Below are 12,678 nucleotides of genomic sequence, written 5' to 3'. Positions count from 1 at the left end.
AATAGAATAAGAAAGATCTACCTTTTGGGGTTATTGCGAGCATTTAAAGAATAGTTATGTATGGCCCATAATAGGCCTAGTAGATAGGAAGCACCAAATAAGTGTTTGCTGCTGCTGCTTCTACTGCTACTACTAATATTATTATTTCCTGAGAATTTATAGGCTGGTTTAGAGAAAATTATTGAGAGTATTATTTCCATCATTATTACAGTCTCCAAAAGAAACTAAGGATTTGAAGGACAATGCTCGGGTAGATTAAATTATTTTTGGTATTCTCCCTCTTCTATTCTTTTCTTCTGGCTCTTCCAGATTTCTGACACATTGCCATGTGTCTGAGCATTATCATGGCTTAAGGTTTTAGTGATGTGTTAAATATATCCCCTATGAGTGTAAGCTGGGCTTCCCAGGTGGCTCAGATGGTAAAGAGTCTGCCTGCAATGTGGGAGACCCGGGTTTGATCCCTGGGTCAGGAAGATCCTTGGAGAAGTAAATGGGAACCCACTCCACTGTTCTTGCTTGGAAAATTCCATGGATGGAGGAGCCTGGCAGGCTACAGTCCATGGGGTAGCAAAGAGTCTGACACGACTGAGCAACTTCACTTTCACTTCCTTTCTTTCATGAGTGTAAGCTACTGAAGGTACACATACCTACTAGGATGAATTCATGCTTTCAAAGTAGGCTGGAAACTTGACACTTTTCTGAAAGATAAAGTAATAAACCCTATAGACTTCTAGAACTTTAAAGCTAGACTGCAGGGGCCATCAAGTTTAAGACCCTAGTAGGCAAATGATTCACCCTTGGAGACAGGCATGGTTGGTTATTGGCAGAGCGTGGTTAGAGTCTCGGGTCAAGTTAGTCAGTTGAATACTATGAACATGTGAAACATGGTGTGACTTCTTATAATGCTGCTTCTTCTGAACTGCATGGTGGCAGCATGCCATCCGTGTCCAGAAAAGGGTCTTATCAGATTGCCTATAAACTCTATGCACTGAAAGGGGTGTCGCTGAGGATGTCATCCTGATCCTGTTTATGAAGACACCTGAGGGGCCATATCTTTCAAGTACCAGAAATAGCTGGTGCTCCTGGGACAACTGTTTTCATCTGATGAATGCCCAGAAGTTTTTATGTGATTGTTATCTTGTGATCAGTGCTTTTTGCATTGACTAGGAATGCTCAGGGAGAAGGCAATGGCACCCCACTCCAGTACTTTAGCCTGGAAAATCCCATGGACTGAGGAGCCTGGTAGGCTGCAGCCCATGGGGTCGCTGAGTCAGACACCACTAAGCTACTTCACTTTCAGTTTTCACTTTCATGCATTGGAGAAGGAAATGGCAACCCACTCCAGGGTTCTTGCCTGGAGAATCTCAGGAACGGGGGAGCCTGGTGGGCTGCCGACTGTGCGGTCGCGCAGAGTCGGACATGACTGAAGCGGCTTAGCAGCAGCAGCAGCAGGAATGCTCAGGAGCAAATTTACATTCTATCTCTGTGAATAGAACCAGTAGCTACTACAAATTACAGATGTTCATTATAGCTGAAAACTTTGCAGACAGTTTTTCTAAGCAGTATTCCACTGTTCACTGACATTCTCTGACACTGTGGATATTTCCTGGAGGGAAGAGGAGTTTTGGGGTCCTTCGTGTCATATACTTTATCTCCTTCTTGGATATTCATGATGTATATATTGGTATCTGATAAGTTCTGATAAGTCTGACAAGTCTTATAAGTCTGACAATTTAGAATCAAAACAGAAAGAGCTTTTTAAAGCTTTGTTTAGTCCTATAGTTATAAAACTTATTTGATCACAGAATCTTAAAAAAAAATTGCCTCAGAAGTCTCTAATTTTATAGGAAACACTTTTGGGAGAATACTGTCTTCAGTAATCTGTAATCAAACCCTGTTTATTGGATTCATGTAAGTACATGAGTTGTCTCTTGACAGGGCAAAACATGATTCTTTCTACTTCTGCAAAGCAGAGTCCAGTTGTGTATATTGGACCACATGACTGCTGAGGTCCCTTTGAGCTCTAAGGTTTGTTAATTCTTGATTTTTAAAATGAAGAAAAGTGTCTCAAGAATATCTGCTCATAGAATTAAGAATTTAACTTTATGAACGTGAGGACTAAAATTAGTAATCAAAATAGTGTATGTAACATTTCTGGTGCTGTTTATTCATGTATAATCTAAAAGATTGCTTTAAAAATCATGTTTATAAAAACAGCTCCCAGGAGAGTTTACAAAGATACACATTTCCTTTGAAAAGCCTCTGAGTCAAAAGATGTAGGATTTCCATTTGAACTCCTGTTTGGGTATAGAATTTATAACCTGCTTCCTGCTTTGATAAAGGCTTTTTCCCAGTGGGGTTGATGCAGCTTCACGGTGTATCTCCAGGGGGTTGTGCAACTAGATTTACTCCTGAAGCACGTAGCCCATTCAGAGACTGTGCTGTTAGTTTACGAGGCACTTTTGGCATTAAAACCCTTCCCCTCCACACTCCCTGTTAAAACTCAACAAACAGAAGCCAACAGCAAGGTCCTCAAGCCCCTGCCATATTTGTATTACTTGGGTGGGAGCCTAGACTTGCCTTAGACAACACACCTAGCTTCTGGAATTGTTCCATCCCCTTGACCACTGAGCCAGACCCAAGGGGAAATAGCAAGGCAAAATCACCTTCAAAGAGATGGACTGCAGGCAGCAAGGATAGGTCCTCAACCCTGGGTCTTAGCTTGGCATCCAGCTTTCTCGAGCAGCGTGCTCCTGGATGTGGCACCATAACTCCAGCAGCTTTCATTGTCCTCCTCTCTGTGTATGCCTACGGAAGGGTGTGATTTCATTATTTCTCTGGACCACTTGTCCCTCTGAATGTATTTCTGAGTTTTTCTCCTGTTTGACTATGCCTACTATGTGTCAGGTATTATGTCACAATAACACATATCCCCTTATCCTTCCCCTTGAGGAACTCGTAGTGTTGAAGAGCAGATGGCACCAGGAAAAAATTTTCATCCAACGTGACAGAGACTCCAAATGAGTTGTGTATAAAGACCAATGAGGAAGTGATGGAGGTGACATGTGAGTCAGGTCTTAGAAAATGTGTTGGACACTGATTTTGCCACTAATGGAATTCCTTTTTCTGAGTAATGGCAACCAGCCTGCTAAAGGGGGAAGTGTAAACTAAGAACTTGTTTTGGATTTACTCAGTAGACTAGCTGACTGAACCTATTAGGCAAAGTCTAGACTCTGACTTCAAGCAATTCAGTGAATATTCAGGCTTTAAGCATTTCAGTTATTGGAGGAAGAGACCATCTGGAAAGTAGACTCTCTGGAACTCACTCTCAAGTTTCCTGTTGTAGAAATGTTCTAGGGATAGTTTTGATTTGTGGAACACCTGGAATTAACTTTGCTTTATGTTTAATAATGCCTAGTTTCCCAGTCTCATGGCAGACAGAAAATAAATGGCATGTTTAAATTGCTATGTAGGTGAAAAGAAAGACCACTACTGAAGAATGGGTTTTAATTTAAATTTCAGAGGACATTTTACAAAGTACATGAACTTAACAGGTAAGCGCACTCCTTGAGTTTGCTGATCTGGAGATAACTGACGCTGGAAGGTGGGTAGCAGCAGATCCAGTGCTGGGCAGAATTTTGTGGATCTTTTTCAAGTTACCTTTATGAGGAAAAATCATGGGTGTCAACCATGTGACATAATATCCATCCCTTCCCTGGCCATACAAATAGTTTTCTAATTAGATGTTGTAGAAAATGTTTCACTGTAAAAATACTCCTTTTCTTTAGATTTAGCCCTTAAGATGTCCCCCAAGCCCCTCTTCCCAAAATTCATTCTAATTGTGGATTTTGACTGTCTGTGTTTATTATATTTATACCAGATAGTATCTGTGTCTTCTCTTCTGCCACAGGTTGAGACAATATTCATCCAGCTGGCTTTCCAGACTCCAAACTTAAATAGTACCCTTCACCACGTGGGACTGGCTTAGCATTTGAAAGCAGCACTTATGTTTCAGATTTTAATTCGAAACTGAAGGTGTGCTATTTCTAGACTTGAGTCTTGCTTCCCACTATTTGTTATCATACACTTCCTCTTGGCATTTCAGTGGGTACCTGTGACTCCTGCTGGAACTCAACCTCCTTAAGAACAAGGAATTTGTTCTTGTTGTTCAGTCACTCAGTTGTGTCTGACTTTTGCAATTCCATGCAAAAAGTCTGCAGCACAGCAGGCTTCCCTGTCCTTTACTACCTCCCAGGGTTTGCTCAAACATGTCCGTTGGAGAAGACTCTTGAGAGTCCCTAGGGTTGCAAGGAGATCAAACCAGTCAATCCTAAAGGAAATCAATCCTGAATATTCATTGGAAGGACTGATATGGAAGCTCCAATACTTTGGCCACCTGATGTGAAGAGTTGACTCATTAGAAAAGACCCTGATGCTGGGAAAGATTGAGGGCAGGTGGAGAAGGGGATGACAGAGGATGAGATGGCTGGATGGCATCACCGATTCAGTGGACATGAGTTTGAGCAAGCTCCAGGAGATGGTGAAGGACAGGGAAGCCTGGCGTGTTGCAGTCCATGGGATCGCAGAAAGTTGGACATGACCGAGCGACTGAACAACAACATGTCCATTGAGTCAGTGATGCCATCCAACCATCTCATCCTCTGTTGCCGCATTCTCCTCCTGCCCTCAATCTTTCCCAGCATCAGGGTTTTTTTCCAATGAGTTAAGAACAGGAAGGGGTTTCATTTATCTTTATATTCTATAGTTCATACATAAAAGTGATGCTTAAGAAGTATTTATCAAACAGATATATTTATCCTAAAAGTTCATCAATTGAACCATCCCATGTAGGCAAGAGGTAAAAAAGAAAGTACTGTGTATACATGTCTCAGAACTTCACTTTTCCTAATAACTTAAAAAGGGGGGCAGGTAAAGGAATCTCCTGATAAATAAATGTGAGTACCTCCCCGGCATGATCCAAGGATCCTGATTTACTATGTGCTCAAATGGGACTTTCTGCTTTAGGGTCATGTATGTGTGGATCATATATCGTATCAAGAAGGATGCCGTGTGAGCTGTGAAGTGGAAGGCTTCCCTCTGTGGAAGGGCCGAGGCAAACCTGCTTCATGTTTCCTGTCTGAGGTCCCAGTAACACACTAGCTACCATTTCCTTGGCATCTGCTGCTGCTGCTAAGTCGCTTCAGTCGTGTCCGACTCTGCAACCCCATAGACAGCAGCCCACCAGGCTCCACCCTCCCTGGGATTCTCCAGGCAAGAACACTGGAGTGGGTTGCCATTTCCTTCTCCAATGCATGAATGTGAAAGTGAAAGTGAAGTCGCTCAGTCGTGCCCGACTCTTAGTGACCCCATGGACTGCAGCCTACCAGGCTCCTTCGTCCATGGGATTTTCCAGGCAAGAGTACTGGAATGGGTTTCCATTGCCTTCTCCTCCTTGGCATCTTCCCTGTGCCAAAAATTCAAGCATATGATCTCATTTAATCCTCACAAGGATTCCAAGGCTTAGAGGGGTTAAATGGCTTCCCCATGGACCCATAGATAAACATGTCGAAAACCAGACCTATGAGCAAGCCTCCCCCAGGTTGGCATTCTCCCAGCACTCCCTGTCTTGGTGAGTGAAAATTTTAGCATCCGGTTCCTCCAGTGAGAAATCCTCTCTCGATAACCCAGCTTCCAGGTCTTGTGGAGATCGTGTCCACCCGTGGACTTCCTGTTGACTTCCATTCCAGCCCAGCCACCATCTGCCCTCTGTGGACAGCTCAGAAGCCTCCCCAGTGGTCTAAAGTAGACCTCCTCAAATCTAGTCCCAATACTAAGCTTAAGTGGTCTTCTCAAAAGTCATATATTATCATGTGATTTTTTTGATTAAAAATCCTCCAATGCTACTTCTGTTCACTGTTAGAGACCAGGATCCTTAACAAGGCTCACCATGCCCTCCCTGCCTGGCCCCATGTGGCAGCCCAGTCTCCTCATTTTCTGGGCCTCGAGCCAGCCAGCTGTTCCCTCAGCCTGGAATGTTCTTACCATCTCTTTCAGAGCCTAGGTTGGTACCCACTCAGCTGACAAAGCTCAGCTCAATAGCATCTTCTTCAAGGGACTTGTGTGTACTTTTTTGGCATTGTGTGCTTATCCTCCATAGTGTTCATCTTATATTTATTTGCTTTATTATTGGATTGATACCTGGTTGTCTCATGAGCCTATAAGGTGCATGAGGGCAGGGGCCATGTCTGTTTGCATTCACCAAATCTTAGTTCAGAACCTGAAGACAGCAAACAGTTGATGAGTATTTGTTGCATGAATTAATGCACTAACAGCCAGCAAGTGACAGAACTGAGATTTCAACTCAAAAGCTCAGTGTCTCCTGTCTTTAGCGTGTGGCTAGAACTCTAAATGGTCAGGTGTGGGGACAGAGGAGGGTCGAGATTGGGAGTCTGGCTCACTCTTCCCTCTGGGACAGGAAGGGGCTGACAGTTGAGCTTGTGGTCACTGAAGATTCACTGGGCTCCTGCCCCATTCCAGGTACTTTGTTCATTCTCAAATTTAATCCCTCTTAACGGTCCCTCAGGAGGTTAAGTAACCTGCCAAGTCACCCAGAAGTCAAGCTGGAAGCCTAGATTCAAGCCTGGGCCCTTTGGCCTGCCACCCATGTTTATAACCCTTTGCTAACTGTCCCTACCTTGTTCCTTGTTTTACCCCCTCACTGTGGGTCCCTATCTGACCTTCGGTTCTGTTCCTTTTCTTGTAAATTTGTACTCATTTCTTCTTTAACTTATCACCTGTCTCTCTTCCCTTCCCTGACTCCTTTTCTCCATTCCTCCATCTTCCCTTCCCCCACTCCCTCCTAATTCTATTAGAGATGAGAACCATGACGTTACTTACCTGAAATTTATATTTCAGGAGGCTGTCAGCAACCAGAAGTCCTGCAAACTAGGCAACTTGGTAGAACAAAATGGAGATGAGAATTATAAATGTCTAAGCGTGTGTCTCTTCTTACTCTTATGATTGGCTAGCTTTCAGTTTTAAAATCACTTCTGATTTTGAGCTTTGAATTTGGCCTACTAACGGTAGTAAAAGCAGTACAAAGAAAGGGAACAAAACTTCAAAACTGCATTTTTCTTCCCTATGAGATGGCCACTATAAACTGTGGAGATGCTTCTTAAATAAAATTAGATTCTGCCACTGCCTGCTGTTTCCCTCTGCATTTCATCTCTTTTCTCTGAATCACTGAGCCTCTCTTGGGATGCTAGGTAATCCGAAGAAACAATGGAGTGTTTGGGCACCTCCAGTTCTACGGAGAGCTAAGGCACATTGATTTGCATTTCTGGGTCAGCGTAATTTCGCTTTCACTTAACCCTTGTACTGACCCTTGTTTTTCAGCACTTTGGCTCTTTCCGCCATCCGTTCGAGGGCATTCAGTTTCCTCAACCCACAGATGGTAAGTGTCCCCTGGCAACCAAAAGCTTGCAAACTGCCCCCAACTCCCCTCTTCAGTGTTGCCAGCATCGCTCTGGTCTTTTCTGTGAGGAATTGGCCAGTATTTTAGATGTCTCTGAATGCAAATTTTATTCACATTTAAGAAGATAGGTTTTTTTTTGGTGTTAATGGAAGATGAAGTAAACATTAGAAATTGCATTATTCAGTTGTGTATGTAGCTGCCCAAGTTTTGCACCTCTTTGTGGTTGTAAATCCTTGATGTAATGGATGCCATCTCTCTCGGTATGAGTCATGCTGGGTATGAGTCATTCTATGAAGACCCACAGTGTGTCAGAAAGAGGGACATGATGTATATTTAGGACTTTAAAATAAGGCTATTCTGCTGTCTTATTCATAGTGTAGTTTCTGGTAAGAGGGAGCAAAGACACCAACAAGATTTAATTGCTTGCACTGTGGCAGGAACACATCATTGGTTGTCCATCTGTAGTGAGGTCCACTTGGCTAGAAGACCCTGTGTAAGGTAAAGATGCTCTGAGATGCAACATGTTGTACAAAGTGGGAAATGAAATATTAATGAAATGTTTGCCTCTCAAAGCTTTAACTCAATTGATAAGAATAATTTTATTTTTTTAATTGTAGAAGTAAATCATAATCGTATGATATATGAATTATATCTCAAACAATTGTTTTTAGAGAATAGTAGCAAGAGGATTATAGAAGAGACAGATAAACAATAAGAAACAAATAAAAACCAACAATAATTCCAGTTTCCAGAGATAACCCGGAGAAGGAAATGGCAACCCACTCCAGTGTTCTTGCCTGGAGAATCCCAGGGACGGGGGAGCCTGGTGGGCTGCTGTCTATGGGGTCGCACAGAGTCAGACACGACTGAAGCGACTTAGCAGCAGCAGCAGCATGATTTGTTTTCCATTATCTTGGGTACATGAATACAAAACTGAAATAGTGTAATAAGTAGTGTTGAAATCTTCTCATGCATTGTGAACATTACATATCCTTCTCCCTCTATATAATATTATATCATATGATTGTTTTATAAAAACTGAACAAATTCTTTATTGTTGGCCATCTAGGCTGCCTCCAAGTTCTGGACAATGTATGTAGCTCTGTAATGACCATACTTGAAACTGTATCAACATCTATGATGATTCCTTAGATTAATTTCTAGATATCTGGTTGCTCTAAGAATATGTACTCTTTTAAAGGCTTTAAAACCTATACATATACATATATTCCTTCAGAAAGGTTGGCTCAATTTATACTAGCAGTGTATATACACCATTGTACATATTTTTATATAATTTCCCATCATCAGATATTATTTAAAGATTTTTGCCAATTTGACAAGTGAAAAATAGTATCTCATATTTCTTATTATTTTAACTCCTTTGAGTTAACTTCTTAATGAAGTTAAACATTCTTTCAAATAATCATTATCCATTTAAAAATTACTTATAATTTTTTTGATCATTTATGTTATATGTTGTTTATCTTTTGGTTAATTTGTAAGATTTTTCAAACAATCTGATAAGACTCTACTGAAATGAAAGTGAGGCAGATTTTTCCTTAGAGGAACAGCAGTGTAGCTGAGATTGGTTACAGAGACAAAGCCTGCTTCTGGCTGCTTTCCCCCAGTGTGTAGATGTGTTTGTTAACTGAGTGTATACCTCAGTTGTTTTCTGGCAAATATTCCCAAGTTGAGAGCCAGAAAGCATCATTACAAATAACTGTGGTTTCATTTTGAGATAAATAATTACTTCTAGCAAAATAAAGAAAAATTATAAACAGTTTTGAACATTAGCCAATCTTATATTTATATCACCCATTTCCAAAGAATTTTAATTCAAAATATTTTTAAAGGTCAATTTATATTTTCTTTTAATTCAGCTGCTTCATGGGTGGGGTAGTTTTTTCCTCTATTTTCTTCAAAAGTTCAGTTCAGTCGCTCAGTCGTGTCTGACTCTTTGTGACCCCTTGGACTGCATGGACATACTGTTCCTCTATTTTAGGAGTAATCTAAGTGGAGTCAGAACTTAAAGACAGACAAAAGGAACTGCCAAGAATTTGATGTTTGATGATACTGTGTTCCTTTCTCTTTCTCCATTATTGGTTCAGTTTCGTTCAGTTGCTCAGTCTTGTCTGGCTCTTTGTAACCCCATGGACTGCGGCATGCCAGGCTTTCCTGTCCATCACCAACTTCTGGAGCTTACTCAAACTCGTGTCCATTGAGTTGGTGATGCCATCCACCCATCTCATTCTCTGTGGACCCCTTTTCCTCCTGCCTTCAATCTTTCCCAGCCTCAGGGTCTTTTTCAGTGAGTCAGTTCTTCACATCAGGTGGCCAAAGTATTGGAGCTTCAGCTTCAGCATCAGTCCTTCCAATCGATATTCAGGACTGATTTCCTTTAGGATGGACTGGTTGGATCTCCTTGCAGTCCAAGGGACTCTCAAGAGTCTTCCCCAACACCATAGTTCAAAAGCATCAATTCTTCGGCACTCAGCTTTCTTTATAGTACAACTCACATACATACATGACTATTGGAAAAAACATAGCCTTGACTAGATGGACCTTTGTTGGCCAAGTAATGTCTCTGCTTTTTAGTATGCTGTCTAGGTTGGTCATAACTTTTCTTCCAAGGAGCAAGTGTCTTTTAATTTCATGGCTGCAGTCACCATCTGCAGTGATTTTGGAGACCAAAAAAATAAAGTCAATCACTTTTTCTGTTGTTTCCCCATCTATTTCCCATGAAGTGATGGGATCAGATGCCATGATCTTAGTTTTCTGAATGTTGAGTTTTAAGCCAGCTTTTTCACTCTCCTCTTTCACTTTCATCAAGAGGCTCTTTAGTTCTTCTTCACTTTCTGCCATAAGGCTGATGTCATCTGCATGTCTGAAGTTATCTTCTAGCAATCTTGATTCCAGCTTGTGCTCCATCCAGCCCAGCATTTCTCATGATATATTCTGCATATAAGTTAAACAAGCAGGGTGAAAATATACAGCCTTGATATACTCCTTTTCCTATTTGGAACCAGTCTGTTGTTCCATGTCCAGTTCTAATTGTTGCTTCCTGACCTGCATACAGATTTCTCAAGAGGCATACAGATTTCTCACCAGTAAGGTGGTCTGGTATTCCCATTCCTTGAAGAATTTTCCAGTTTGTTGTAATCCACAGTCAAAGGCTTTGGTGTAGTCAATGAAGCAGAAGTAGATGTTTTTCTAGAACTCTCTTGCTTTCTCAATGATCCAACAGATGTTGGTGATTTGATCTCTGATTCCTCTGCCTTTTCTAAATCCAGCTTGAACATCTGGAATTTCATGGTTCATGTGTTGTTGAAGCCTGGCTTGGAGAATTTTGAGCATTACTTTGCTAGCATGTGAGATGAGTGCAATTGTGCAGTAGTTTGAGCATTCTTTGCATTGCCTTTGTTTGGGATTGGAATGAAAACTGACCTTTTCCAGTCCTGTGGCCACTGCTGAGTTTCCCAGATTTGCTGGCATATTGAGTGCAACACTTTCACAGCATCATCTTTTAGGATTTGAAATAGCTCAACTGCAATTCCATCACCTCCTCTAGCTTTGTTTGTAGTGATGCTTCCTAAGGCCCACTTGACTTTCCTTCCAGGATGTCTGGCTCTAGTGAGTGATCACACACCATCATGGTTATCTGGGTCATGAAGATCTTTTCTGGATAGTTCTTCTGTGTATTCTTGCCACCTCTTCTTAGTATCTTCTGCTTCTGTTAGGTCCACATCATTTCTGTCCTTTATTGAGCCCGTCTTTGCATGAAATGTTCCCTTGGTATCTCTGATTTTCTCAAAGAGATCTCTAGTCTTTCCCATTTTATTGTTTTCCTCTATTTCTTTGCACTGATCACTGAGGAAGGCTTTCTTATCTCTCTTTGCTATTCTTTGGAACTCTGCATTCAAATAGGTATATCTTTCCTTTTCTCCTTTGCCTTTTCTTCTCTTATTTTCTCAGCTGTTTGTAAGGCCTCCTCAGACAACTGTTTTGCCTTTTTTCGTTTCTTTTTCTTGGGGATGGTCTTGATCGCTGCCTCCTGTACAATGTCACGAATCTCTATCTATAGTTCTTCAGGCACTCTGTCTATCAGATCTAATCCCTTGAATCTGTCAGTTCCACTGTATGATTGTAAGGGATTTGTTTTATGTCATATGTGAATAGTCTAGTGGTTTTCTCTACTTTCTTTAATTTAAGTCTGAATTTGGCAATAAAGAGTTCATGATCTAAGCCATAGTCAGCTCACGGTCTTGTTTTTGCTGACTATATAGAGTTTCTCTATCTTTAGCTGCAAAGAATATAATCAATCTGATTTCGGTATTGACTATCTATCTGGTCATGTCCACGTGTAGTCTTTTCTTGTGTTGTCAGAAGAGGGTGTTTGCTATGATCATTATTGGGTCAGTTCAGTTCAGTTCAGTCGCTCAGTCGTGTCTGACTCTTTGCGACCCCATGAATCTCAGCATGCCGGGCCTCCTGTCCATCACCAACTCCCGGAGTTCACTCAGACTCACGTCCATCGAGTCAGTGAGGCCATCCAGCCATCTCATCCTCTGTCATCCCCTTCTCCTCCTGCCCTCAATCCCTCCCAGCATCAGAGTCTTTTCCAGTGAGTCAACTCTTCGCATGAGGTGGCCAAAGTACTGGAGTTTCAGCTTTAGCATCATTCCTTCCAAAGAAATCCCAGGGTTGATCTCCTTCAGAATGGACTGGTTGGATCTCCTTTCAGTCCAAGGGACTCTCAAGAGTCTTCTCCAACGCCACAGTTCAAAACATCAATTCTTCGGTGTTCAGCCTTCTTCACAGTCCAACTCTCACATCCATACATGACTACTGGAAAAACCATAGCCTTGACTAGACAGACCTTAGTCAGCAAAGTAACGTCTCTGCTTTTCAATAGGCTATCTAGGTTGGTCATAACTTTTCTTCCATGACCTTAAATAACTCTCTTTGCTATGACCTGCCTAAGGCAAAAGGGTGGGGGGAGCTGGTTGAGACACCAATTAGATCTCTTTAGTTAGTTAGTTCAGTCACTCAGTCGTGTCCGACTCTTTGCGACCCCATGAATCGCAGCACGCCAGGCGTCCCTGTCCATCACCATCTCCCAGAGTTCACTCAGACTCACATCCATCGAGTCCGTGATGCCATCCAGCCATCTCATCCTCTGTCATCCCCTTTTCCTCCTGCCC

Source organism: Budorcas taxicolor, chromosome 21 (assembly GCF_023091745.1).
Source record: "Budorcas taxicolor isolate Tak-1 chromosome 21, Takin1.1, whole genome shotgun sequence".
Classification (NCBI taxonomy): domain Eukaryota; kingdom Metazoa; phylum Chordata; class Mammalia; order Artiodactyla; family Bovidae; genus Budorcas; species Budorcas taxicolor.
Note: the sequence above shows the minus strand (reverse complement) of the source record.